This window comes from Crocodylus siamensis, chromosome 4 (assembly GCF_052110815.1).
Source record: "Crocodylus siamensis isolate JL-2025a chromosome 4, ASM5211081v1, whole genome shotgun sequence".
NCBI classification, from domain to species: domain Eukaryota; kingdom Metazoa; phylum Chordata; order Crocodylia; family Crocodylidae; genus Crocodylus; species Crocodylus siamensis.
This window is the reverse complement of record NC_143398.1, coordinates 229,870,176-229,895,528: the sequence shown is the minus strand read 5'-3', so window position 1 is coordinate 229,895,528 and position 25,353 is coordinate 229,870,176. Positions and strand designations below refer to the sequence as shown.

Below are 25,353 nucleotides of genomic sequence, written 5' to 3'. Positions count from 1 at the left end.
GTAGCCCTGCCCCTTGACAGGTACCCTGCCTCCTGGTCACTATCTTGGGACTGGAAGTCCTGTCCCTAACCCCTGATCTTTGCCACTGGAAGTCTCTCCCCTTGCCCCCAGAAATACTCCTGGCTGGGTGGGGAGGGAGGGAAAGGGTTGCGATCTAGGAACCAGAAAAAAACCCCCAAATCATATAGTAAAAGTCAAACACCTACTATAACATTTTAATTTTATTACAAAATATATTTTTGTCATGATTTGTCATATATTTGTGTGTACTGTATATAGAGGTAATTGCATAATAACTCAAAATTAAGTCTGTGAGGGAGTGAGGCCTAGGAGCAGCTGTGAACTCCCTAGCGCCCCCTACCGTCACTCAAGGCTGTATTCAGCACCCTCAGATTCTTGCCCGCCCCGACTTTGATCTTAAATGAGTTTTAAATGGGAGGCTGCCTTTATCTCCCTGGTGAATGGTACGTATGGTCCTGGCCCTACTCCAAAATGGGGTACCTCTCTGCACCCCTCCCTTAAGGGGTATGCGTGGGACGTTGTGCGGTCCCTTGCCCTCTGGTGCTCTCTCTAGCACCCCAGGCTCATCACCCGCCTGGTGTCCCTGGGCCTGGCTCTCCACCACCGCCCTGTCCGCGGCCGTTGCCCCCCTTCTGGGCCCACGCCTGCGCTCCTCACACACGCTCTCCACCCCCTCTGGAGCCTTGCCCTCTCTAGGGCCCACGCCGCGCTCTCCGCGGCTGTTGCCCTCCTACTGGGCCTATACCGTACTCCTCACGCTTGGGGCTCAGGTGGCCGCAGCCGTGCCTGGCCCCCTTGACCCCTCTCTGGGTCCTTTGCCCCACTGGGCAAACACCATGCTTCTCTCTGGCACAAACACCGTGCCTCTCCTGCGCAAACTGTAGTGCCCCACTGGCACCGTGCCCCTACTGGGCACTGGGAACCCCCAGGCTGCTGGGGAGCCCCCTGAGGCCTCCTCACTCCCCTACAGCCTCACCCAGTCCTCCGGTGTAATAATCACAACTCCACAACTATGCTGGCTCAGTCCCATACCTCTCTCAGGGGTTCTCTCCCTCCCCTCGCATCATTGCAGCGGTCAAACTGCCAGCGTAAATTCTGCTGCTCAGCTCTCCGCCGCAGAGCTCCTGCTCCTGCTCCTGCTCCTGCTCCTGCTCCTGCTCCTGCTCCTGCTCCTGCTCCTGCTCCTGCTCCTGCTCCTGCTCCTGCTCCTGCTCCTGCTCCTGCTCCTGCTCCTGCTCCTGCCAGAAGGGAACTGCTTCTAGACCCAGGCCTGAGCTGTTATAAAAGGCCCGGCCCTGCCCCTTTCCAGTCACCTGACCAGCTGGTTGCCCTAGCAACCTGCAGCTGCACCGCCCTGTTGATTGGCAGCTCTGTCAATCAGCACTTGAGCTGCCCTGGTGAAGGACAGCTCACCTTATCTCCTTCTCAGGCACGGAGCACCCCAGTGCCTCCGTGACAGTCTTACTCTTGTATGTAGTGTGTGGGGTGTGGTTGGGTGCAGGGGGTTTATGAGAGGGTGTGACTGTGTTTGGGCAGGGTGTAGGGTAAGTTGCGGGGGTGTGTGTATATGTGGAGGGTGGGGGGTTGTGGGGGTAGGGTGTGAGTGTGTGGGGTTTGTGGGGTATGAGGGAGGTGGGGGAGTGTGGGGACACCCCCACACATTCTCCCCCATGGTGCACAGCCCCAGCTGCCGGTGGCAGCAGCAGGTAGTGGGCCCTCGGGGCTCTTGTGGCCTGTGCAGGCACTGCTGCTCCACTGTGTGGAGCACAGCTCTGGCCTGAACTGCACACATGGCAGCAAGGAGCACAGCCAGGTTGGCCCACCTGCCTCTATTGCACGGGGCTCACTGTGGCACACGTGCAGCTCCTGGCACACATGTGCCACTGGGGGAAGACTCACATGATGGAGCTGGCTGTCTTCCCTGCTCCTTGCCAAATCCCTTTGACATGTAGGAACCAAATATTGAGCACTTTCACCTGAACTTCTTGTAAATGTGAGTTTTCCTCAGTTAAGGGAACCTTAGAAATAGACCAGTAATGATGATAAGTTCAGTAATGTAAAAATATAATAAACTGTCTCCATGGACAGTATCCTTTTCTATTTGTATTTTGTCTACATAACTTTGATGACAATTCTATCTTTTCTTTTCCTTTTCTAAGCAATGATATATCTTCCATTTTTCCTTTGAGAGCCCCAAGAATGCTTAATGACATTAATGCCAATCACCCAGATAAATTCCCCATCTTTCCTTTCCAACCTAATGCCCCTTTTTTGGCATGCCTATCACCAATCATGAACCAGTACGTAAGTGGTATATGTGAAAAAAAATATAGTGTGAAAAAACAAAGGGACCCCTTTAATATATACTATGGTAGCTTTTTTGAGGGAGAATGTGGAAATTATATTTTGCTGTTTTTTTAATTTGTGAGTTGTGAACTACTGAAGAAAGGGGAATACTGAGTTGCAAATAAATCCAAGAATAAGCCTTTTAAGACTGTAAATTGGTTCACTTCTAGTTTTGCCTCTTAGGCTAATAAAAGGGTATGAGAGGGAAAAGAGTGGATTCAGGCTGGATAGCTAACAATACAAGAGCTCTCAGGCTTCTGAGCCCTGCTGGAGAGCTCCAAGGAGTGAATGAGCTTTACCAGCAGACCGTAAAGTGGATGTGTGTGCTGGAGCTGTGAGGAGCACAAGGGAGAGAGAAGTGCAATAAACCAAGAGCCCCTGGCAGACATTGAAATAATGGTGCAACGAGATCTGACTTCTGACCCCAACAAGCACTCATCATGTCATGCCACACATACATGGTATGATAGTTGGAATTGGAGACTGATCCCAAAAATTCCATTATTTTAAGGAGAACCGTGCAACCCAATTTGAGTTAGCAAGGTTCCTGCCAGGGGAGCCCAGGGAGTGGCATGATAGGGGAAGCTGTGTGTTGGGTTACAGTGACACTCATAGCACTCTGGCCTAGCACTCTGAAAAGGCTGCAGGGCTGTCCTGTGACTGTCAGCCTTTTGATTGGGGGGATTCAGTTGATGGGCTCCCAGGTCTGCAATGAAAGCTATGAGGTACAGCCCCATTCAGCACTGCACCCGGTGGTTGTCAACCAAGCATCAGGCTTCATGGCAAGGCTACCTTGCCACATGTTCAAGACACAGTGGAAACCAGTGACAAAAGTGTTCCACCTATTTTGTGGAACATGTTTGTACCTGGTTTCTCATTTCATTGCACTGTTAATTCCCTGAATGTGTGGCAGTGTCACTGTTTGTGGTATGATTAACAGATTAATCATGTCCTAGGCATAATGTTTGCCAGAGCCCAAGAAAGCAACTCTCTAGAGGACTGAGGTTGGAAGTGGCCCAAGGAGTTGTTTTATATTGTGCTGTGGGAGATGCATAGCCAGTTGGGCTATTTCATAGAATCATAGAAAGTTAGGGTTGGAAGGGACCTCAGGAAGTCATCTAGTCCATCCCCCTGCTTGGAGCAGGACCATCCACAACTAGATCACCCCAGCCAAAGCTTTGTCTAGCTAGGTCTTGAAAACCACCAAGGATGGAACTTCCACCACCTCTCTGGGTAACCTGTTCCAGCATTTTACTACTCACCTACTGAGAAAATTCTTCCTAACATCTAACTTAAACTTCCTTTGCTACAACTTGAGACTGTTGCTCCTTGTTTTGTCATCTGCTACCACTGAGAATAGTTTAGCTCCATCCTCTTTTGAACGCCCCTTCAGGTAGTTGAAGGCTGCTATTAAGCCCCTCTTAGTTTCCTCTTCCTTAGACTAAATAAGTCCAGTTCCCTCGGCCTGTTCTCATAAGTCATGTCCCCCAGCCCCTTCACCATGTTTGTCACCCTCCACTGGACTCTCCAGTTGGCCCACATACTTTCTGTAGTGGGGACTCCGAAACTGAACACAGTACTCCAGATATGACTTTTGCCATTGTGTTCAGTGGAGTCAAGTTTTCACCTTTTATAGAGTCATAGATTCATATATGTTAGGGGTTGGAAGGGACCTCTCAGGATCATCAGATGACCCCAGCAATGTGAGCATCCAGATTTTTTTGAAGATATCCAGAGTAGGTGATTTTACTGCCTCTGGGGTGAGTGTATTCCAGATCCTGGACACTTGAGTTGTAAAGAAGTTTTCCCTTATGTCTACACTAAAGCAGTCTTCTACCAATTTATGACAGATGTTCTTCCAGTCCCTGAATATGCACCCCTTATATACTTACAGGCTGCCACCAAGTCCCCTCTGAGTCTTCCCTTCTCCAGGCTGAACAGACCCAAGTCTCTCAGCCTCTTATCTTATGGCTTACTCTCCATACCTCTAACTGTATGTGTAGACTTCTTTTGGACTCTCTCAAGCCTCTCCACTTCCTTCCTGAAGTGTGGTGCCCAAAACTGGATGCACTACTCCATCTGCAGCCTCACAAAGGCTGAGTAGAGTGTGAGGATAAGTGTGAGGATGTTTAAGATGCATCGGTAGATGCATGCATGTTTTTTTTTCCGCCGGCTACAGCATTGCATTGGTGACTCATGTTCATTTGGAGCTTCTGCATAAATTTACACATTCAAATATCAGATATAAAATCTGGATTTCTATTCTTGGTACCTTATTTGCTGAGAAATGTAAAATACATAAAAAGTTGTTCTTTGATATCACATTCTCCTGCTGTAGTTATGGACCGTGATCTCATTGTACTAGGCACAGTACAAACCAGAACAAAAAGACTATCCTTGCCCCCAAAAGTCTACAGTCTAATATAAAAACAAGAGAAAACAAGTGGGTATAGTCAGATGGGAGATCATATTGGTCATCTTGATTGGTGGTGGTCCTAGCCCACCAAAACTGTGGCAGTTGTCAAGCAGACTTTATAGCAAGGCAGTTTTGACCATTCATTTGAAGAACAATGAATGTGTTTTGCATGTATTTTTGTGTGGAATATTTCCAAGGCTTGAGCGGCTGTCTGGGAGAAGATGTGAAAGTCTAAGAGATTAACAAAATGGTAATGGAAGTTGGCATATTGTAGGCTTACCAGACAGAGGAGCTGATTTGTTAAGACTGAATGAGAGATGACCAGTAGGGAAGTATAAGCCAGGAAGTACCTTAAAAGTGAAATGTATTGAGATAGAGAAGAGGGAGCCAGTGAAAGGGTGCAAAGAAAGTGGTGAAAAGGTGAAAGTGACAAGCTAAAAGAAACATATTTGCAGCCTTATATAAGGATATGAGTGGGACAAGACTGCCAAAGCCAGAAGGAAGACTGTTTTCACTTGGACATAAGTTGACAAGAGCTGTAGCTGGATAGGAAACCCCATGTCTTATGTATGTTACATAGACCATGGGCAGACATGCTGCTTGAAGTGCTCCCAGTACCTTTGAAGATCTCCAAACAGCAAAAGTACAGCTGATCATACTGGAGCAGCACTTAAAAATAGCCGAAACCCTTTAAAATGACCCTAGAAAATGAATGTCTTTGAAGCGCTTCATTTCGAAGTGCTTCCTGGAAGGTCTGCACCTTCCAGCAGTTCTCCAGCATCCCACAATGCCCTGCTTCCCACCCCATGTCTTAGAGCTGTGGTTCCCAATCTGTGGTACGTGTACCACCAGTGGTACACAGACAATCTGTCAGTGGTACATGTTAACAGATTTATTATAATTACTTTATATGACAAAAACTTGCCGGTGGTACTTAAGGTTGTATTGTTTTAAATTGGTGGTGCACAATCTGTCAGAGTTAGGGAACCAGTGCCTTAGAGTGAGGGAGCAAGGTAGACACTACAGGCAAGGAGTGCTCTCCTGTGCATTCAGCTGTCCTTGGGCACCTCTGGAGGCCAGGGGCCTCACTGGACAGCACTGTTGCTCCATGCCTTTGCAGCCATGCCATTTTGAACTGCTTCGAGGGGGCCAAATATCATAGTGCTGAATGCCTGACAAATTGGAAGTGTTCCAAGCATTCAGACCCATAGAAAGATTCTGCAAGACTTAGACATGGCCTGAATGAAAGGAACTAAAGAGAAGACTGAATCAAGCATAGCACCCAGGTTGCAGACCTGAGTGACAGGCAGTATGGTGGTGCTGTCCTTTGTGATTGAGCAAGGAAAGCTTAGGAGAAAGATTAAGAGGCATTTCAGATTTTACCTGAGGCATAGAGAACTATAAGGAAAAGTCAGAGAGACAGGCCCAGACTTTAGCTTGGGCAGAAAGCAAAAGATAGGGAGGAATGAAATGGATTTGTGAATTACTTGCATAAAATGGTAGTTGAATTTTGTCTGCAAGTGATATTTTTCAGAGATAAAGTATAGAGAGAAGAAAAGTGAATCTCTACTACACATTTCTTCCCATTATTTTCCCTTGCTACAACTCATGTTACTATACATGATAATAACTAAGAACTACTCTTTTTCTCTTCTTCCCTCCCTCCTTCCCTCTTGTCAACTGATGTTTTCTACCAGTTTTTCAGTCACTTGTCCCATCTCCTCTTCTCTTTCATATGCCCCATCTTCAGCTTCTCTGGACTTTCTCCACCTGTTTGTCCAAATAGAAGACTGTTTATTCCAAACAGAAGACAATGCACAAAGCTGTTGTAATTGCCATCACATCGTCACAACCGTATTGGCTAATTCATTAAATAGGCATCAAAAAAGCAGCAGAAAGTGATAATTATACACGTGTCTGTTTGTTCAGCTGCTATAACCCTATCAGCTGTGTTTTGTGCTGTTTGTTTGTTAAACCTTTCTTGCAAAGGGCAGCCTGTATTCAAATCACATGCTCCACTGCTGACAGTGATAATTGCATGCTTCCCTCTTCCCCAACCCATCTTCAAAAAGTACTGCAGCCTCACCGGCCACAAACTGCCCCAATTATCTACTATAAGGTAAGCTTTTTTCTAGAAGAGAACCAGTGTATTGATTTGGAACAAGAACTGGATGACAGCAATTAAAAATGGTGGCTGCATACTGGATTGCAGGCAAAATGTAGAAATACATTATGAAATCAGGGAAATAATTACTCCAAAGTTGAAAAGATTTGCCAGCCAACTGAAATTTCTCCTTTGTTTTTACTTAGCACTCTCTGGGAAAGCAGCTTTCTCCTGAGAGAGATTTCTTCCATGAAGATAAGGAGAGAAAAGAGGTGGAATGTGGTTTGAATTTGCAGTTGGAGAAAAATCCAACCATTTAACCACCTCCTTTTGACACATGTCAAGTGTTTTTCTTCAGAATCACAAATTAGAAGATATAGTTTATGTTATTAATTGCGCAACTTATCTAATTATCTGTTTAGGTTGTGAGCAAGCCTGCACAAATCCTGAGATGATGAATATAGTCCCTTCCCTGGGCAGTAATACTAGCAGTCCTGTACAATAAATCTCCTGTGGTTAGTACCACCAAAACAGTCTCTCAGTACCCACACTCTGCTGAATGGTGATTGTTGGGGGTTGGCTCCGATGTCGTTGGTTCTTGCCATAACCTCCGCCTCCCCGTGTTGGGACCGTCCTCTGGGTAATCCACCAGGAACCGCTCCTTTGTAGGCTGAACGCTTCCGGACTGCCTGCCACGACTTTGATGATCTCCTGGTTCAGTGTTGATAATCCAGCGTGTGTCAGTCCGAAGGTGAGACTCCTGGGTCCTAGGGGTCCCACGTTGTCGAGGGCTCCTCCGCCCCTACACCCTCACCCGTACCTCCATAGCGTAAGCAACAATCTGGTCAGCCCACTTATCAGGGTATCCTGCCTGGGGCCTGTAAACCAAAAGATAAGGAAACAACTTAATACTGACAGCCAGGGATTCCCCGGAGCTTGGGGCCGCTTGGGCCTTTCGCGAGCCTCCCCGGTCCTTCCCTGTCCACTGTGGGGCTAGTACCCTCTTCTGAGCCTCCGTTTAACTCCTCAGCTTGCTCAAGGGGCTTATGGGGTCCACTGGGCCCTCTCAATCTCAGTTGGGGCACTTTTACCCTCTGTAGGTGCCCCTCTATTAGCGCAAGTACGGTCCGCCAGCTCCTGCCGGGTCGAGCCACTCCAGCTGGCTCAAAACAGTCAGTGTCCGGGGTGGGCCGGTTCCTTCCCAGATCCTGAACCCCACTGGGCATTACCCTTACCCCAAAAGGTCCTCCCGCACCACCAGGCTACTTGCGTCCATGCCCGGGCGCTCCCACCAGCATCCACTCCGCCGCCGCTTCCTTCCAGTCCCTCCTCCTAAGCCACTGCTGGCGTCTCCTTTATAGTGGGCCGGGCAGCCTCATTGGCTTTCTTCCGTGCATACCTGTGGATGGTGAGTGTCCCCGCGCTGGCATTTTGCCCCGAAGGGCATAAAATAGATTTGTTAGCTCTGGATCGTGGGGTTTTGGGGGCTGCTGGCTCCCCTCCTCCCCCACAGTGATATCAAGACTCTCCTCATTCTGGGTAGGATAGGTAGGAAACTCCAGGGCCAACCAGCAATATTTGGACCCATTCCAGAGCCCTGAACATTTGATGGAGAGGAGTCTAGGAGAGCTGGCTGTATTTTAAAGAAGACTTACTCAGAGTGCAGAAACAAAACATCCTGATGCACAGGAAGACTAGCAAGTATGGCCGAAGACCAGCTTGGCTTAGCAAGGAACCCTTTAGTAAACTAAGTCACAAAAAAGGAAGCTTATAAGCAGTGGAAACTTGGACAAATAACTAGGGAACAATATAAGAGCATTGCTCAGGCATGCAGGGATGAAGACAGGAAGGCCAAAGCACAATTGGAGTTCCAGCTAGCAAGGGATATAAAGGGTAACAAGAAGGGTTTCTACAAGTATGTCAGTAGCAAAAGGAGGATTAGGGAAAGTGTGGGTCTGTTACTGAATGGGGGAGGCAACTTTTTGACAGAGAATGGAGAAAAGGCTGAAGTGCTCAATGCCTTCTTCGCCTCAGTCTTCACAGGCAAGGTCAGCTCCCAGGCTACTGCACCAGGCAGCACAGTTTGGGGATGAGGTAAGCAGCCCTCAGTGGTGAAAGAAAAGGGGACTACTTAGAAAATCTGGGCATGTACAAGTCCATGGGGCCAGATGGGATGCACCCAAGGGTGCTGAGGAATTTGGCCAATGTGATTGCAGAGCCATTGACCATCATCTTTGAAAACCCTTTGTGATCAGGAGAGATCTCAGATGATTAGAAAAGGGCAAACGTAGAGCCCATATCTAAGAAAGCAAAGAAGGAGGATCCAGGGAACTACAGACCAGTCAGCCTCACCTCAGTCCCTGGAAAAATCATGGAGCAGATCCTCATTCTCATTAAAAAACTAGGAGACTGTGGCATTGATACCTACACAGTCAGATGGATCACTAGTTGGCTGCAGGGTTGCACTCAGACAGTGGTGGTGGATGGATCATTTTCGACCTGGAGGGATGTGGGCAGTGGGGTCCCCCAGGACTTGGTCGTTGGGCCCGCACTGTTCAACGTTTTCATCACTGACTTGGATGAGGGGGTGAAAAGCACCCTGTTCAAATTCGCAGATGATACTAAGATGTGGGGAGAAGTGGACACGCTAGACGGGAGTAATAGGCTACAATTAGACCTAGACAGGTTACAGGGGTGGGCAGATGAGAATAGGATGGGATTCAACACTGACAAATGCAAGGTGCTGCACCTGGGGAGGAAGAACCAGCACCATACCTACAGGTTCGGGAACTCCTTTCTCATCAGTGCAGAGGCAGAAAAGGACCTTGGAGTCATCATTGATGCCAAGATGAACATGGGCCAGCAGTGTGGGGAGGCAGTCAGGAAGGCCAACCACACCTTGTCATGCATCCACAGATGCATGACGAGCAGGTCCAAGAAGGTGATCCTCCCCCTCTAGGTGGCACTGATCAGGCCGCAGCTGGAGTACTGCGTCCAGGTCTGGGCACCGCACTTCAGGAGGGATGTGGACAACATGGAGGGGGTCCAGAGGAGGCCACTCGTATGATCAGGGGGCAGCAGGGCAAGCCCTACCAGGAGAGGCTACGGGACCTGAACCTGTTCAGCCTCCACAAGAGAAGGCTGAAGGGGGATCTAGTGGCCTGTTAATAACTAGTCGGGGGGGACCAGCAGGCACTGGGGGACTCCCTGTTCCCCCAAGTGCTACCAGGAGTGACAAGAAATAACGGTCACAAGCTGGCAGAGGGTAGATTCAGGCTAGATATCAGGAGGTGCTCCTTTACTGTCAGGGCGGGTAGGGTCTGGAACCGACTTCCAAGAGAAGTGGTGCAGGCTCCTACCCTGGGGGTCTTTAAGAGGAGGCTGGACGAACACCTTGTTGGGGTCGTTTGACCCCAGTACTCTGTCCTGGGGGGTCAGACTCAATGATCTGCTCAGGTCCCTTCCGACCCTACCAACTCTGAAACTATGAAACTATGAAACATTTCTAAACACTTGGAGGAGAAAAAAGTGATTAGGAACAGTCAGCATGGAGTCACTGGAACAATTCATGCCTGATCAACCTGATTGCCTTCTATGGTGAGATGACTGGCACAGTGGATGTGGGGAGATGGGTAGATGTGGTGTACCTTGATTTTAGCGAGGCTTTTGATACAGTCTCTCACAGCATTCTCACAGGCAAGCTAAGGGATTATGAGCTGAATGAATGGACTATAAAATGGATATAAAACTCCCTGGAACATCGGGCGCAAAGAGTAGTAGTCGATGGGTCAATGTTTAGTTGGCAGCTGGTATCAAGTGGAGTGACCCCAGGGTCAGTCCTGGGGCCAGTTTTGTTCAATGTCTTCCTCAATAACTTGGAAGATGACATAGGGTACATCCTCAGTAAGTCTGCAGATGACACCAAGCTGGGAGAGTAGTAGATGCACTGGGAGGTAGGGCTAGGATTCAGAGTGACCTAGACAAATGGAGGATTGGGCGAAAAGAAATCTCATGAGGTTCAACAAGGACAAGTACAAAGTCCTGCACACAGGATGGAACAATCCCATGCACCGGGACAGGCTGGAGGCTGACTGGCTGGGCGGCAGCTCTGCAGAAAAGGACCTGGGGGTTACATATTGGCTCCAACAGTTCCATGATTTCAGCCATAATAACTCAAGTTGCTAAAGGAGTACCTAAGCATTTCTAGCTTTCACTTTCAGTTACTAATTTTCAAAATATCAGATACTCATTTGCAAGCATACATAAATGATTTGTCTGCACAACTGACTTGAATGCACAGATACGTTATACAAAAAGTTGTATTTCATCTTGGGTCTTCTGAGTTGGTATTCTCACACTCAAAGATAATAGCAATCACCTTCAAAAGGAATACAATGATTTTTTTTCTTCTGCGTGGGTATGAATTTTAGCAGCATTGCATGCCTACTGTTCTAATCAAAGTTAATTGGAGCTCCAGGTGCTCAGGACCCTTGAAATGCAGGTCTTAAGTCTATCTAAACACCTTTTACCACCCAGTGACAAATTAAGTGGCATTTCAGAAGCGTAAAAATGCTAAATCATTAAAGCTAACTGAGCAGTTATGAACTTGCAGCTGGAGTTGCTTCTAACTGCAAATTTCACAGGACAACATGTTTATTTCGATTGTAAGCTGGCTGGGCTGGGGACTGTCCTTTTCTTGCGTGTTTGGACCATTATTTGCACAATAGGGCCCTAAATTCTGGTTGAGATCCCTGAAATGTATATGCTACTACAGTACAACCAATAATAATTGTCGTGATCGAGGAAACTACCTGGAGAGGAGAAACGTTTATATACGAGGAAAATGGAAGAAATATTTTCTCCTTAAAGTGAATTTATCGGATTTCTGTCTTCTACAGATACCTGAGAAACAGATCAAGTCAACTATATGAGAACAGTTTTCTTATTGTTTCTGCACAGGTAAGGGAAAGAGGGATTTTTATTTAGAAAAAGATATGAATGAGATATGGCTGGTAAGGAGTCATTGATTTGCCTAGCTCTTGTTTTCAAACAGCACAATTTTTTCCTATCTTGTGACCTTCTCTCAAAACTGTATATAATGTAGCAATATTTTGAATGCTTGTTTTGTATTTTCCCACGTGTCTTTTTTTTGCCAGTGTTCTTCCCCACCTTAGTATCTTAATGACTGCATTTGTTAATTGTTCTAGCAGTCTGACTGAACAAATAATGTTACCTGTTAGTAGTAAATTACTATACCAATACAATGGCCGTCTTATTATTTTTAAGATAGTTTTGGTGCTACAGTGTCTAGTATGGAGGAAAAATCAAAGGCTCAACCTATGTTACCTCCTAGTCTCTCGTTTTTCATAAACTGAAGATTGTTCACCATTGTTTTGACAGTTTATAGTGTTTGGTTGTAATTATATACAAAATAATGCATTGAAATGAAGCAATATCTCATTGATGTTGGGAGAAAGAAGAATGTAGAGGTCATGTTTCATAGAGGAACCACTGACAAAGTTAATTGAGAGATGGAAAAATTAGAGAGAACCAGGAAGATGGCTTAATAACTTTAAGGTAAGGTGTCACAATTGACACCTTTGAGGACTAGAGATATCTAAATTAATTATAAATAATCCTGGGATTTTTCAGGGGTTTGTTCTTGATTGTGTTTTGTTTGTTTGTTTGTTCTTTTGTTGGCTGTTGAACTGGAAAAAAGAAATTGGAAAACAAATTTAGTTCAAGTTAAACTGAAACAGAAGTCCTTTGAATTTAACTAAATTAAACTTATATTTGAGGTCAATTTGTTATCCATTCAATTGGACTCAAAACAAAAATAGTTATTTTCATTTTGGAGTTATTTAATCCTAAAAAAGACCTTAAAATTTAGATCATGTTTTAAACAAATTTTCAAAATCAGGATCTAAATAAAGCTTTTGAACTTTTCATTTAGAAAATGTCAAAACAAAATGTCATGACATTTACAAAATGAGGTAGGATTCCACCAAAGCTCCATATTTTGGGGCTTATTTACTACTTGTTGGGAAAAAATGCCCAGCCTTAATTATAACCCCATCTATAGTTAGAGGTGCTTTGGGTAATGTTTCTATTTATACTGAGGCATATAGAACCTGTATACAGAAGGGACACGGGCATGGGTATCCTTTCCATAAGTTAGGAATCTTTTTTTTTTTATGGTACAAGTTCATCTTTTACTGTAATGGTAAAAAGATACCATAACAATAAATCTCATTCCTTATATTTTTTAATCAGATTTTTCCATATATAGCTATAAAACAGCTGCATTATTTTATTAATAACTGTAATGTTTCTTCCCCACCTGGATTTTTGTTGGTGTCTTGTTTTAAGTAATATTGTAAATTCTTTTGATTGAGAATCATATCTATGTATTATATGAAGTGTCTAGCATATGTTTCAGACACTAAATAAGTAAATAAAGGAACATTTCTTATTCAAAGAGCAGGCCAAGTATATAAAGTGAAATAAGATTAAGATACATTTGAAAATATCATTAATATAATCAGGGACCGTTGTATCTATGTAACAGTTATAAAATGTCTTTCTGGACAACTCTCACAATCACTTGGATAGTCTGAATTGACAATGCTTACTATACTTTACTCTGTACAAGTCTTAAACTTAATTATTCTTCCAGTACAACTTCTTGTAACTCTAACAAAATTATATCACCTTCAGAGATCACAGAATACAAAACAAGAACATTTTCACTCGAGGGTACAATTCCCAAGACTTCTGAACACGACTTTTTTTCTTAGAAGGATAAATTGCCTTCTAAGCTGGGTATAGGCAACTAAACTGAGTAAGTAGAAAACAAGGAGTTTTATTACTTAAAAATCACCAACAAAACTTAAATGACTACAGGCTTCTGTCTTTCCTTTACTGAGAAGCATCTAAAATCAATGTAACTCTTTATTCAGTATCTTTGAACATAACATTTACAAAAACAGTGCAAGTCCACCTGCTGTAATGGCCTATTTTTATTTTATTGGAGGAGCCTGGTAAATTGACCCAGCTGTGACTCTCCAGTAATAGAAACGGTTGTGCTGAAAGACTATCAAAAGGAAATCCCATTGGTCACTTGCTCTATGTAAATATTACTGCATTTAAATTTGCTCTGTTACAGTGCATCCACAAATGCAGGCACATGTGCTTGCAGCAGCTTAAATAGAAGCAGTCCAAATTTGAGCCAAGGCTTTTTGCCTCAATGCACGTGCCTGGACATGCACTTTGGTGTGGTGCAGGGTGTGCTACTTGGGGCAAAATAACCCTGCCTGGCTCCTCCTGGATCTGCTAGAGCCTGGTGCCAGCACCTGTGCTGGCCCTAGCGGTGTAAAAAGCTGCCCTGTCCTGGCCCCAACAGTACAAAAAACAGCCTTGGCAAGTATAAGAGCCCTGAGCTGCATAGGTATAAGATATTCAGCTTATAGGCAGGATAAGAACCCTCAGGAACTTCTGGGGCCTGGCCAATTGGTACCTGGGGACACTACCCCTTGTGCCAGCTGGACAGGCAGCCCTGTCCAGCCCTGAGAGTTCCCTGCACCCGCTACCCACTGCACCAGTCTGGCAGTGGGGGCTGCTGCCTGGCTGTGACCTGCTGTGCACCTGCCAGACCCGGATGGGGACTGCACAGCTAGTAGAGGCATGTGCCCCTCTGGGCCAGCTGCCAGTGGGCTGTGGCTGTACAGTTGGCCTTTGTGCAGCACTTCTGCCATGTGTACTCCTGCCCGGTCATCTGGGTAGCTATTGCCTGGAAAAAGTTCCCAGTGTGATAGCCTGCTTTGAACTGTCACAGCATGTCCTCCTGGCCATAGTCATAGTCAAATTATAATGTCTAGTTTGGTGAGGTGAGGAGCTGAGCCCACTTACAGTAAAGTACTATCCGCTCTGGAAATATATTCAGCTGAGGGCTCTTATACTACAGAATACGAAGAATGCTAAAGAAGAAAAAGAATGGTTCAGGAATGTAAGTGCACAAAGGCCAACTGTACAGCCACAGCCCACTGGCAGCTGGCCCAGAGGGGCACATGCCTCTACTGGCTGTGCAGTCCCCATCCGGGTCTGGCAGGTGCACAGCAGGTCACAGCCAGGCAGCAGCCCCCACTGCCAGACTGGTGCAGTGGGTAGCGGGTGCAGGGAACTCTCAAAAATCCTTCAGGTCCACTTCTGGGCACATGGTCCCTCCCCCCACAGCCCATCGGCTCAGTGATTGGCCATGGGGGGACCCCAGGTGCCCCCCCAGACCCAGGAGGCACCAGTCACTGAGCCAGGGGATGGTAGGGGGTTCACCACCAAGAATGTGGGGGGCCCTGCCATGCGCCTGTGGGATTCTCTATCTGCCCCACCATCTTAGCATTTATGAGCTGTGCCTGGTACCTTGAGGTATGTAGAAAAAATATAAAGCTGCATTTATGGCTGAATTGTTGAATTTCTCCAAATTGAATTGGAGGCTTCCCATTCTATTTGGAGAGATTAATGGGTCTCTTGATTTACAAATTGGCTGCCAAATCGGGCCAAACCTCCTCTGAATCAAATCAGCGACTGAAGCTTTGCACAACCCTAATGTGCATGGCCAGGGCATGATTGTGGGACTGAACATCAGATCACACTGGACAATATTGCTGGTGCAGGGGGATCCTGCACTTTTGGAGCTGGGAGCTCCAATCAGCTGACTGGGGTTCACAGCTGGGGGAGCAGACCATACCTTTGCCTGCAATATGCTGCCAGCCATGTGCTTCTACACCTAGGAGTCCCGATCAGCTGATGGGAATCCCAGCTGCAGGAGCACACTGGAGCCAAGGCTCCCCCTCCCCCCCCATGCGCTCCCACAGCTGGAAGCTCCAATCAGCTGATGGGCTCTCCCAGGCAGGAGTCCCCCAATCAGCTGACCAGTACTCCCAGCTTCTGGAGCACACAGGAACCTTGAAGGGCTCTGGTGTGCTATGAAGACTGGGAGTACTGGCCACATGTTCAATCAAAGGTGTGATGGGACCCAGCGACAAAGTCATTAGATATATTTTGTGTAATAACTTTGTGACTTATTTCTTGTTTTATCACACCGTTAACTGAATAAAGTATGGTCAAATTACTACTTAAGATGTGATTAACCAGTTAATCGGGTCCTGAGTATAACATCTGTCAGACACCTAAGTGACCAATAGATCTGGCACTTTGTTGCCACTTTCTGCAGAGAAATCAAAGACTGAAGGCCCAGGAAACTGAACTGGAGTACTGATTAGAGATGCCACCCATGCTCAAGCTTTAGGCACACAGTCAGTATTGCTGAGTATATAGAGCAGGGGTGGGCAATTATTTTGGGCAGAGGGTCACTTACTGAGTTTCAGCAAGTCATCAAGGGCTGCATGACAGGCAGCCCAGGGCAGATTAATATTATTTTCTAAATTTTTTAGGGGCTCCGTGGGCCCTATAGAATGGCCTGGTGGGCCACACCTGGCCCCCAGGCTGCATTTTGCCCACCCTTGATAGAGAGAGTTAAACAAGCCAAAATGCATGTGGGACAGGACATTAGGATGAGAATATTTAATTCCAAAAACCAGATTGTCACAGGTGCACTTGGGTGTCCTGTTCTTATGAAGGAATAAGGGCTGCTGAAGCTCCCTGAGACAGCACAGGTGTTGGTTGCCGGAGCAGCCAGGCTGGTCACATGACCAGAAGGGGGCAGGGCCGGGCCTTTATAAACAGCCCAGGCCAAAGCCTAGCAGCAGTTCCTTTTTGGTAGCCTGAGGTGTAAGAGCTCTGCAGGAGAGCTGAGCAGTGCAGCCTGAGCACCCAAGGGGCTGTACCATGGTAAGGGTGGAGAGAACCCTGACTGGGAGTCCTCTGCAAGAGAGCCAGGTGGGCCTAGATCCTATGTTCTAGCCAGGAGGCTTATTGTTGTGTTACAGCTGATTGGCTTATGGTTCTGTTTAGTTATTGTAATACCAGAGGACTGGGTGAGGCTGTAGGGGTGGAGGAGGCCTCATCAGGAGCTCCCCAGGGAGGTGGGGTGCTCCCAGTGCCAGAGAGGGGTGCTGTATTGTGGGGCGTCTAGACCCCGGCCCTAGAAGGGGCAAACAGATTGAGGAGCCCGGGGAGGGCACGTTTAGTGAGAGGAAGCCCAGCATGGGCATAGATAGAAGTCCCAGGGGGGCAGGACCCAGAGAAAGGGGTCAAGGGGGCCAGGTAAGGCTAGGGCTGCCTGAGCCCCAATTAGGAAGAGTCCCTGAGGGACTCCACAGTGGTGGGGACCCTGGGGCCTGCGAGGGCACCATAATAGGGGTGTATTACCCCAGCCCTGACAAGGTGCACAGTGCTGGCAAGGGCACTGTAGTTTGGGGTGTAATACCCCAGCCCTGAGAAGGGGAAAAGAGGATCTTGGGGGCCAGGCACAGCTAAGGCCACCTGAGCCCCACTTGCAAGGAGCACCAGCAAGAAGCCTGAGGGGCTCGTGTTTGCCCCAAAGTGGGGGCACACGGGAAGAGAAGCCCAGGGTAGGGTGCTACTACAGAGACGAGCCCGGGGAGGGTGAGTCCGCGATTATAGAGAGCCCGGAGAGGGCTAGTGTGCGGAGGGACAGGCCCCAGTGGGGGCCACCATCTGTGTGTGGAGAGGCCCCAGGAGGGGTGAATATATTGAGCGGTCCCCAGGAGGGGGGGCAGATATAATTAGTAGGCCCGAGAGGGCTAGCGGATAGAGGGGCGCCGGTTGCGTGACAAGCCCAGGGGTGCCGGTGAAGGGCGCATACAGGAAACTGACCAGATAACGTCTGGTACATCTGCAAAGCTTGGGGCATGCTAAAGGGGAGGTTGGAGGCACGCATAGCCCATAAGGCTGGGGTGCACCAGGTCAGTACGTCCAGGATAGACGTGGCAGGCAAGATAGAGGGTGCTGAATCGCCTACTTGGCGCTAGAGAGATCACGGCCGCTCCTAGGCCCCACTCTGTGACACAGATTATTTCTGTTTCTTTTTTGTGAGGTGTTGACTGGCTATTTCTAGATCATAGACTGCAACTTTTGTTCTAGATTTCATCTCTGGAGCAAGGGTTTAATTGAGAGGTAGCTGTTACCGTAAGTGTATTTAGATCCTCTTTGTGATCACCGATGTCATGGTTTTGCTATGGTACAAAATTCTACTGATAGAAGAAATTTGCAAAAGTTTTTCTTGCTGTTTGCCCGTCATTGGTATGATTGAATAAATCAAGTCCTATATATTTTTCCCCCCAATTATGCACTAATTTAAGTTATGTCTATGTTTCATGTGTGAGACTATCTATCAAACTACGATTATGACTGTAATGGTATAATGGCAGCAGGACACAGACTGAAATTACACAATAATTGTGCAGTAATCCTTAGAAACTCTCCACAATCTCTCAATACCATATAATTTTGTTCCATTTAAATAAAAAGGGAGTACAACAAAATCATAGCAATTTTTTTCCCTATCATAGCTCATAATTTCTAAGATAAAATGCATTTTGTGTGGATCGTGTATTTTTTTTATGAAGCAACACTTGTTATTCTACTCTTTAGCTTTCACTCCAGTGGCTTGGGTCAACTGCTTACCTCACCAGAAGTCTCCTTATTGAGGATAATGGCCTTCGTCTTCAGTAGATGTTGTCTAGTCACTAACTTCTGTAAGAGCATGTTCATCTGTTGTAAAATGAGCCTTTGTAAGACAACAGGATCTAGTCCAAAATCATCCCTGCAAAACTTTCATCAAATCTGCATTGTCCTGACTCTAGAGGACAAAGATGATACTCTGAATTAAAATGGCCACTGACACATGCATCTTTCTGTTCTTTTTTGACCTTTTCATTGTCCTATACAGCACCAAGTACCATTTCATTATTTACCAAATAATACACAGTACTTTATCATCCACAGCTTCTTGCAGAATGGAGATGTTGTCTGACAACTCGATTTGGTTTTACTATCCTTCACGGATGAACATACTTCCTTCCCCTCCTCCAATGCACTGTGAGCATAATGTATCTTGTCCTGTTGCCAATACCATCACAATAGATTATAACATCTTTCTGTATACAGATACTGGTGAGTAATTCTCATCCCTCTAAAAATTAATTCACACACTTTTTACCCCATGAAAACTACTGATTTAAGGCTGGATCCTCAATCCTTAAAGAAACATAACATTTTTCTGAAGGGAAATGTATTTAAAGTGGAAACTGATCATTGTGAATGACCTGGAGGTGCTAACTGTTATAATAGCTATTAACGAAAGCTGTATTCTGATAAAATAGTAATAGTTGTCTTAAAATATTGTTTCAATACCAAAGCTGTCTTACATGTATATGTGGGATGATGTGTGCCCAGTTGTGCATGGTGAGTTTATAATTCCTTTGAGAAGTCCTGGGGAGATCACTAACCATCTGCACAAAGCTCAGATTGCTCACGAAAGACAGGATGTATTGATGACCTACTTCAGTGTATTTTTTTCTTGTATCTTGACTTGGGAAACCAAGATGTTTCAGTCTTCTTCTGCATCTTCTCAGGGTGTTAGTGAGGGCAAAGGTCTTTTTGTCTGTCCTTGTAGGAGCATGAAATAAGCCAATGGGATTTTATTGATATTTCCTTTAGTAATGGCACAGTCTTGTTTGCCAGCCACTAGAATCCTGCATTTTACACAGGAACACCAATTTGTGATACTCTAGAGCTGAAGAAAAAGATTTTGGACTAGTTGTCACAAAAGCCTTCCCTAGTTGTCCATCCACACTGCTGCTTTTTTGAGTGCTGTTACCTGAGTTGTCAGGAACATCTTCCTCAAGTGAATCTCTTCTTTCTGGTTCCTGTTAATGTTTTTTGTATTGAAGCTGCTTTTCCAAAAAGGTAACGAGGATGTTGGTATCATAGGGGAAAATGCATTCTGCTGCAACTGACCCCAAACTTGAAAATGAAGATTTTTATTTAACGTTAAAATGGAAATATGTGGCATGTGCACACACAAGCACATGCCACATCCTGTAATTTTCAACCCTCTAAAATTAATTCGCACACTTTTTTCCCAGAGTTACACTAACATCAAAACTACAGTTTTAAGGCCTGAGCTTTCAGTCCTTAAAGAAACATACATCTCTCTGAAAGTAAATTAGTGGAAACAGTGATTGATAATTGTAAATGACCTTGCGGTTATAACCTTTAAAATAGCCATTAATGAAAGCTGCACTCTGATAAAATGGTAATAGTTGTTTAAAAACATTGTTTCAATATTCAAACACTGACATTCGTATATGTGGGATAATGTATGCCCTGCTGTACATAATACGCTTGTAATTCTTTTGAGAATCCTGATAAGATTACAAACCATCTATGCAAAGTTGGCATTATGGGGAAAATGCATTCTGTTGCAGCTGACCCCAAACTTTTACATTAAGTTTTCTTTTTAACATGAAAGTGAAAATATATGATGTATGCTTGTGTGTACACCAGAGAATATTTCAGTCAAACTGAAGTGGTTTAAGAATATGGAAATGAACAGTTAAGGGGAGGCAGTCAAGAGAGACTTTCACAATCATAAATTCTTATATTCTTGAAAACTCATGAAATTCTTACTGCTCATCTAAGACTGCTCTTGTGCTTTTGAAGTCAACAGCAAAATGCCTGATTTTAAATGAACACAGGATTAAACCTGAAAGAACTTCCTCAGCATTTTTATTATATCCTTGCCTAGCTTCATTAAGTAGAACAGAACGCAATATTTATTGTGTGTACTTTAATCAAGGCTCCACACTTCTGGTATCTCGCATACCGTGGACCAGAGACACCTGCTGCATTTCAAACATCAAGTGGCTCCACCATTCTCTCATCCCTCCTAGTCATAAACTCCTGCAAGACCGTTTCAGGCTGGACATAAGGAAGAATTTCTTTATTGTCCGAGCCCCCAAGGTCTGGAACAGTCTGCCAGCGGAGGTGGTTCAAGCACCTACATTGAACACCTTCAGGAGTAAATTGGATGCTTATCTTGCTGGGATCCTATGACCCCAGCTGACTTCCTGCCCTTTGGGCAGGGGGCTGGACTCGATGATCTCCCGAGGTCCCTTCCAGCCCTAATGTCTATGATGTCTATGAAATCCCAAACAAGTTTATTTTATAGTCAAAACTCAATTTATTACATCTTATACATATATCATACCCAATCCAGAACTATATCCTACTATACTTTGCTTTATCTTGTCTGTTTCTCCTTTTCACTGATTATAAAAAGTGATCATTAGGCCCATGAAAAGGTACATATTGCTTTTTTTAGACTAGAAAGTCTATTTTAGCTATACAGACCTTATTTTTTTTCCACAAGAATTCTGTTTTGGACTTTAATAGTATTAATCTGTCTGTCAAGATTAAAAAATTGCCAAGCAAATCTTTTCTAGGAGCTTTTCTAAAATGTTAACTTTTCATTTTTAAATATTTATAAACATTGCAAGAGATAGCCTTCTATCTATGTTAACTGTCTAACACCTCTCCCACCAGTATTTCAGCATCTTCAGACTTACTCTAGAATAGCTTTTTCCCTGAAAGCAATTCAATTACAAATTCCTTTAGCTGAAAAGACTTTTACTATACAAAAGCAGGCTTAGAGTTCCCAGTCTAAGGAAGAGTGTTTCTAAAAAGTGCTTAATGTTGCAGCTTCTATTGACTTTGAAAGGCACTGGGTGCATCTACACATTCATTAATGCACCATAGTACCTGCACATTTAGTTTAGTACTTCCTTAATGAAGTATTAACTGAATGTGGACTGTGCAGTAGTGCTGGCACAGTTTTTTTGTGACACTTACTCTGCAGTAGCCTAATAACACTGCACAGTAGCATATTAGCATGTTTTTTGACCAGCACACTACTGCGTAGTGTTATTAGGTTACCATGCAGTAAGCACCTCATGTAGACGTGCCCACTAAACACATCCTGAAAGTGATTAGCAATTTACAGGATCAGCCCTCTACTATAATTATTGCAGTATTAAAGAAAATGTAACTATTAATAACCCAATCCACAGCATGGGAAGTGTGAAGAGAGAGACTCAATTGATTACTTGGGTGCTAGTAAAACTTTCACGAATTCTTAAAATGACCTCTAACACTACGTGGCATGTATCTTTCCAATCTTTGGAATAAAAAAATGTTTTAGGGTAGTTCTGTTGAACAAAGGTGTATATACTTTGGAGAACACATACATAATGTTGCTTTGGCCAAGACTATTGAATGGCCACTCTCACAATCCTCCCCGGGAAAGGTGCATGATGCCTCCTTGTGGGTCTGTTACATTGCAGTCCGGATGTATCAACTTTCTTTCCCAAGCATTGGAAACAATGGCATTTTTTATGCAGGGGTATCAATGTGACTCGTGCAACCGCAACTCCCTAGCCAGTCACATGACATAAAGGAGATTAGGACACGTAGATCATCACCACATTTAGGCAGGTTTAACTAGAGAGAAAACAGAGGGATTGAGAGTGTAGAAGGATCTCTGTCTAGATCAAAACAAACTTCATTCATGGAAGAAGTGAAATCAGATTAGGGAAAGCTGCATTTCAGAATTTCTGGTAACTGTGCAACAATCTGTTCCTCTTTTGGCTTATTTGAAGAATAAAGTGACTGTGGTTAAGAAATTCCTTTGCTAAATCTGGGTTCTTTGCTCCCCTGTCATGTTGTCCATGAAGGAATTCAACTAGGAACCACTCTTATAACCTAGAAGAAAATCTGAGAGGGCTTGTGCAAGTGAATGGGTATACATGGGAGATACTTGTTGTGTGATCTAGGGAAGCTGGACTGCAGTGCTTAAGAAGAGTGTCAGGTGTGGTCTGTGATCATGAGTCTGATGTGTATAGAGCCTTGGGTTGGAAAAGTTGACTGGAGTCTACTCAGATTCAGCTCAATTTAGCTTGTGTGAACTTGTGACGGGCCACTTACAAAAGATTGGTTACCTTGCAGTGTAGCCTGTAAGGGCAGGTTGAGACATCTGTAATCAGCCTAATGCTGCAAATACATATGTGCATTGGTACACCAATAAGACATGCATGTAAAGCTGGTAGAAGATCCTGGATCCTTCAGCACCAAAACCATTTTCTACCAGTTGAATTTGAGAAGACTTGACACGAGCTGTGAAGCACATGCAGGACTCCTATGTTGTCTTTTAATCTGCAACCATCCATTAGAGGGCAACATTTGTCCATGTGTATATGTAGACACAGCACACTAAAAATGTTATAACAACTAGATGCAACAGTTGTAAGTTTATTTAACTGCAGCATATTTTCCCCAGTGCAGCTTGGAAATCAAGGAAATGAAATATTCAGATGTTCAGAAACAGGACGTTATTCAGGTACAGGGTCAGCATCTCAAATTAGGGTAATGTTAGTGATCTGTAGCTCAAAACCAGCACGGCCAATTGTCTTCAGATTGTAGAAACAAACCCTTTCGTTTTCACAGAAAACCTTCCAATTTTTAGGCTAAACCCATTTTTTCTAGCCAAACTTATGTGGGACTAAAAATAGGGTTTGTAATAGAAACTACAACCATAACTATCAACTCCTCAGCACATTTTCATAATATTGCCATTCATGCTAATTAAAATGAGGAGAAAACCCAATGTACAGCAAGATTGTGCTAATAAACCATGAAACAAAGAATGGTACCTTAAGACAGCTGTCTGCTCTTTTGATTCTTCATTCTTATTTCACCATGATGGGTTTTCTCATTTCTCTCTGTCTTTCTTAAAATACATTGAACTTAGGGGGAGGATTTTAAAAAGCAATCCAGTACCTGTAAGCCTTCCTGTTCATTGTCATACTGCATCATCTGCTTTGTCACATAATTATGTTCTTTTTGTTATCCTTCTTCTGGGCATACAGTGTAGTACAATTGAATAGTTGCAGCATGTTGATTTTATACTGCTGCATGCTAATGACTGACTCACTGGACTGCTGGATTAGTCTTAAGTGTCTAACTTGTGGTTTTTTTCAAAGTGCTTTAAAGTAACCTTCAGAAACCAAAAATTATAACTTCTGTTCTTTGTCATAGAATTCACACATTTCTAATACCAAACAAAAAATACAGAATTACTCTTTGTTGTGCCCTGCAGGGTCAGGAGGTTCGTTTTGTGTTTGAGGGAAGGAGGGTTTTTTTTTCTCTGTTTTTCTCTGTTTGCGGATCACGGAGCCTCCTGATTGCAGAACAGGGCATGAGCTTGTAAATTGTAACAAGAAACTTTTATTTGTTTACTTACATGCCGATGAACGAGGTGCGTAGGTACAGCGGCTTGATTAAACGTGTTTTGTTTACAAAACAAATCAACGACTCTCTCCGTCTTTACTTGCTCTACTCGGATCGCAAATCGGGTCGGTGCTCAGGGAAGGGGTACGCCAGGGGCAGTCGGTGGCGGAGAGGCGCTGACGCGGTTGGCCAGACTGTGGCAGAAGGGACTGATCTGCTGGTCCCAAAATGGCGTCTGCCCTGGCGTGGACTCCCTGCAGCTTTTAAAAACTTTCCCCCTCTCCTCCCCCTGCTCCCTCTGATGTCAGAAGGGTAAGCTGTTTTCGCACCTTTTCTAAGCTTGTGGGAGGGGCTGGGTATTAACTTTGTGCTTACGGCACTCTAACTGAGGTGAAATACAAACACTCTTTTTAAAAGAGAGAAATTTAATAGACTTTCACAGAAATATACCATGATAGATCTGTTTTTAGGGTTGGAGCTTGAAGTGGAGATCTTTGATGTAAACCATGAAGCTGCCACTAGTGAGCTGCTTCATGTTAAATGGAAATAACGTACCATTTTAAATCGATTTTATAACGTTTGGGGGCGGGGGGAGGAGCTTTTTTTTTTTTTTTTTTTTTCAATCAATGGTTTAATGTAAGTGACTTCTTAAATGCAGTTGTCAGGTTTAAATGCAAATAAATACTTAACAAGTCCAAAAATAAGTTAGATTGGTCACTTTGACGAGGAGAGCGTTTGGACACAATATTAGAATGACAGGTTTCAATTTCCACATGCTTATGAACATGAGTTAGTCTGAGATGATCTGAAATCCAGTGGAACAAACTGTCACCAATGGCTGTCACATTCTTCTAATGAGCTGTAAAATCCAGACACCAAAACAGGGATCAGATACACAACACGTCAAGTTTCTTTCAGTCGTACGGGCTCAGAGGAAAAGTAGAATGTAAACAGCAACTAACACTTGCAAAGGAATAATAAATTCTTATGGCTTGTATTGTGATAGTTCTTACAATTTGCCAGATGCTCTGTAATGACCATGAAGCCAAAGGAAATGCTCTTTTATCTTCACCAGTTATTGGGTCAGGCTTGTAGTGAGGCAATGCTTGTTCAAAAGGATTTGCCACGTAAGGACTGGTTAACATACAAAATGCTAACTGGTTTTCTGAGTTAAGTATATCTAGCCTATACACATCATTTG

General features: G+C 44.6%; 1 long non-coding RNA gene across 1 annotated transcript; it reads right to left on the bottom strand.

Annotated features, from left to right (window-relative positions):
* Window positions 1-87: 87 nt before the first annotated feature.
* LOC149867637 (uncharacterized) lies at window positions 88-24,396 on the bottom strand. The gene is made up of 3 exons (XR_016442108.1): window positions 24,166-24,396; window positions 18,492-18,578; window positions 88-7,765 (listed from the first exon to the last, which is right to left on the bottom strand). It is a non-coding gene; the product is annotated as an uncharacterized LOC149867637 (long non-coding RNA).
* Window positions 24,397-25,353: the final 957 nt, after the last annotated feature.